This window comes from Symphalangus syndactylus, chromosome X, assembly GCF_028878055.3.
Source record: "Symphalangus syndactylus isolate Jambi chromosome X, NHGRI_mSymSyn1-v2.1_pri, whole genome shotgun sequence".
Lineage (NCBI taxonomy): Eukaryota > Metazoa > Chordata > Mammalia > Primates > Hylobatidae > Symphalangus > Symphalangus syndactylus.
This window is the reverse complement of record NC_072447.2, coordinates 139,501,987-139,506,393: the sequence shown is the minus strand read 5'-3', so window position 1 is coordinate 139,506,393 and position 4,407 is coordinate 139,501,987. Positions and strand designations below refer to the sequence as shown.

Sequence of the window (4,407 nt, the reverse complement as noted above, 5' to 3'; positions counted from 1 at the left end):
ATGGCCTTTCTTGCTTGTTGGTATCTCTCAAAATTTATGTCACATTGATGTCACCTTTTCGTATTTCCTATGGTTGTTGTGGTTTCTTCCTTTTTATATTTATTTTTGACTAAATAATACATTCACATGGTCTAAAATGTAAATGAAAGAGTATGAAAGAGTATGTAAAGCAGTCTTTTTCCCATCTCTTCCTTTCAGTCTTCCATGGTTAACCAGTGTTGTCAGTTTCTTATGTATCTTCCTGGGATGCTTTTATGCACATTCAAGCAAATACATAGATATTCCCTTTCAGCCTTTTAACACACAGCAGTATATAACACATTGTTCTACATCTTAACAATGTATCTTGGAGATTGTTCTATGTCAGCAAAACACTTCCTTATTCTCTATTTTTTTACAACTTCATAGTGCCTCATGACATGAATGATGATGTACCATAAATTATTTAACTAGTCCCCTATTGATAAACATTTAGGTTGTTTCCAATCATATGATATTTTTAAATGCTGTAACAAATAACCTTGTACTTACTCATTTTTAAAAGTTTTTTTTCAGACGTTTTCATGGGATCTGGAAGGCTAAAATTTACATATATTTTAACACTGACCAATCAACTTTTAACCTAAACACATCACACTTGAAGAAAGATGATTTATGGGTTATTGTTTATTTTCCATTAGTGAGATTGATGCACAGTAAATTATGTGTGTTATACACCCTCTTCAAAGCCAGACATCACATTTTAAAGTGTCCAATGCAAAGTCCTATCTAACATTAAGGATATGTGTGATTCTTCATGTGGATCTGCAGCAGAAAGCTGAAGATGACGTGATCTCTGGTACCTCCATTCAGAATACTGCATTGGTTGGCTGGATTGGAAATAAGCAACTTCAGGAGACACTTCTTTGAATCAGTTCATTTGTTCACATCAACATTCACTGAGTGCCTACTATGACCCAGGTGCTGAGCTGGACCCTGGGGATACAAAGAAAAAGATGATAGTCCCTGCTTTGCCAGGAGCTTCCAGTTCAGAGAAGCTGACCAATACACGAGCAGACAGACAATCACAAACAGTGTGAAAAGCACCACTGTAGAAGTGAACACAGAATGCTGTGGGAACAAGAAGGAGGAGTACCTACACACCCAGGGGGTGGGGCGGGGTGGGGTGGGATAGAATGCATGTCTGCGAAGCCTCTCTAGAAGCAAAGACACCTGTCATAACTTTGCATCCTGTCTTGCAGCACTCCATCGACAAATCTCAACATTCAGTGTCCATCTGCTGTCCTTGGCCTTTCTAGTCTGGAATCTTCCATTGTTTTCCATTCTGCAGAAGTCTTCTAGTTGGTTATGTTTATTCTGGCACTCCAATGGCTCAGGAAGAGTAACATAGGAGGGGCGTGGGGATAATCACCTCCAGCATAGATGAGTGTGGTTGGGAATGGGGATGTTGAGTGTGTTGATCTGGTTTCTGGTATTAGTTTTCACAGTGTGACCAGAATCTTCATTCTCCCTTTCTACCAGATGCCTACCTCCATCCCAGGTCCTCAAGGTGAGCTTCCTTGGCACATATCCACTCCAGAGTTGTATCCTAGAGGCAGGATTCTGTCCCCTCGCCACTGCCACACACTCCCCACCCCAAACACAGCAGGAGAATCATGATTTGAAGGGAATTCTGGAAGAAATTTCTAGTCATAAGTGGGCCCTTGGGTGCTGCTGTAACCCTTGTATGACTCTAACACCTATTGCTGTGAGTTTAGCCAAACAAACAAACAACAACAACAAAAAAACCCATAAGTTCCCCACAGCATCTCTCTGTATATTCCAAAAGGTTCTCCCATTGATGTTTCCTATGGCAAGACTGTCTGAGGGGCCTTGTGGCTAACACTGAGTAGTCAATATCCTTTCAATAAGTATTTTCCCAGCATTTGGCAAGCACTAGGCTCTCTGATAGGTCTGAGAATCCAAAATGAGAAACACAGAGCTGCTAGTTAAGGAGATACAAAAGCCAGAGTGGACCACAGTGCACTGGGTAAGCATCCACAGTAGAGAAGTGCAGGGGATTTGGGGAGCATGCAGGAGTGAGGGTGAAGAGGTGACAGACTCAGGGAAGACTTCTTCCTGGAAGAGGAAGCCCTGAGGGAATTTTCTGGGTCAGGAAAGAATACATTCCAGGTGCGGGAACTAGCATGTGGAAGGACCCACAGGCTGGAACTCACGGGCTCGTTCTTCTTTTAGGGCTGCAGGCTTGGGACCAAAGCCTTCTTCTGGTCTCTGCATAGCACCTCAGGTTCTCCAGTCAGCCCTTAATGTGGAACATGAAATGTCAGGTTTTTATAGAACAAAAAGTTCCCTTTCTTCCACGGTGAAGGGTCTCAGGGATGGCGTGCTCTGCAGGTGGGCACATAGTTGGCACCTGTTTTCCTTCAAATATCAGCCTGACATGATTGAACATTTAAGACTTGTCTGTGTGGTTCTAGTCCAATTTTTAAACCTCCCTTGCTCTAGTCTCAGCCTGCCTTTTTTTCTTTTTTTTTTTTGAGACAGAGTCTTGCTGTGTCGTCCAGGCTAGAGCGCAATGGCGCGATCTCTGCTCATTGCAGTCTCCATCTCCCAGGTTCAAGTGATTCTTGTGTCTCAGCCTCCTGAGTAGCTGGGATTACAGGTATACACACCATGCCTGGCTCATTTTCGTATTTTTAGTAGAGACAGGGTTTCACCATGCTGGCCAGGCTGGTCTGGAACTTCTGGCCTCAAGTGATCTGCCCACCTTGGTCTCCCAAACTGTTGGGATTACAGGCGTGAGCCACCATGGCTGGGCTCAGCCTGCTTTCTGCATCTCCCCTAGAGCTCCAGGACTTTAGTAGGCTAGCTCCTGGCTCCACTGCCCAGAAACCCCTCTCCACAGCCTTTCCCCGCCTACCCTGCAATTTACCTCTACCATGATCCTTCTTCTTGACTTAACTCATTCAGGGCTCTCTCTCTTTCCAACTTCTAACTGGTGTCCTCCAGGCTGCCCTCTTCAGTTCAGACCCCAGGCTTGGGCAATTTCTGTCTTTCTGATTCCTCCTGTGATCTGTTCCTGACAACCCCTTGGGGGCTGTTTGTGAAATGTGCCCTCTGCTTCTAACTCATCTCTTAGGTATCCTCACAGGAGACTGCCTTCTTAGTGGGGGCCTGACGCAGAAGACCTCTAGTTCTCCCACAGTGTCTTCTGGGGCCAGGCCCGCTGTTTCTCACTGAGGCTCGGAGAAAGGCAATGACTTACCATGGTCATGCAGCATGTTAGCGGCAGAGCTGAGAGTACCCCAGGCCTCCTGACTTCCAGCCCAGTAGTCTTTTCCAGGAATCAAGCTGCCTCTCGGAAGACTCAGGTCTTCTAGCCAGCATCAGCTCCCACCCACTGACTGCACTGTGCACCCATCTCTGTTAGCACTTCCTTCCTGAGCCACTTCATTAAAACTGAAGCTGGCCCGTCCAGGCTTCTGACTCAGCAGCCCGGCAAAGAACATCCAGCCATGTCTGCATCTGATTAAGGAAACGCCAGGGGCAGGAAATATACTTTTTTTTTTCCTGGCTGAGTCGAGGGGTGCAAAAGGAGGTGGAGAGTTTCAGTAAAATAGTTAAGATTTGAGTAGAAGGTAATCTTTCAGCACAAGATGTACCACAGGGACCACAGGGGTGGAAGAGAAGTAGAAGGGCTTTATCAAAAGATTTAGGATTACCAGTTAAATACATTTTGGTACAGAAGTATATTTACTGGTTTAGAAGGACCCCTGTGATACACTGATAATGCAAATATCATGGCAGAAATAGAATGTTCCCCCCCTTTTTTTTTTTTGATGGAGTTCCACTCTTGTTGCCCAGGCTGGAGTGCAGTGGCATGATCTTGGCTCACTGCAACCTCCGCCTCCCAGGTTCAAGCAATTCTCCGGCCTCAGCTTCCCGAGTAGCTGGGATTACAGGCACCTGCCACCACGCCCGGCTAATTTTTGTACTTTTAGTAGAGATGGGGTTTTGCCATGTTGGCCGGGTTGGTCTTGAACTCCTAACCTCAGGCTATCCACCTGCCTCGGCCTCCCAAAGTGCTGGGATTACAGGCGTGAGCCATTGCAACCAGTCCAGTTCCAGTTTTGTAAAAATAAGTTGAGAGTGTCCCCAAAGTGCTTATGGGTAGTAGCTAAAAGTTCCCCTCCATGTTCTGCACCCATGTTAATTTTTGCCCACAGGTAGGTAATTGGAAAACAATTACCACAACCTTTGATAGCTATTGTGGCAGGGGTGTTCCCCTGTGAATAAGTGGAGTTGGGAATCTTTCTTCATCACAATGCCCCACGGTGAACTGCGCCATCTTGGTAAGCGTGGACCTGGGACAGTTTCCACTAGAGCACTTCCACGTAGAACTCAATA

The 4,407-nt window shown here is 45.6% G+C and overlaps 1 long non-coding RNA gene across 1 annotated transcript; it reads right to left on the bottom strand.

The window, feature by feature from the left end:
• Nucleotides 1-648: 648 nt before the first annotated feature.
• LOC129476318 (uncharacterized) lies at nucleotides 649-3,527 on the bottom strand. Its single transcript, XR_008654908.1, has 3 exons — nucleotides 3,266-3,527; nucleotides 2,203-2,302; nucleotides 649-975 (listed from the first exon to the last, which is right to left on the bottom strand). It is a non-coding gene; the product is annotated as an uncharacterized lncRNA (long non-coding RNA).
• Nucleotides 3,528-4,407: the final 880 nt, after the last annotated feature.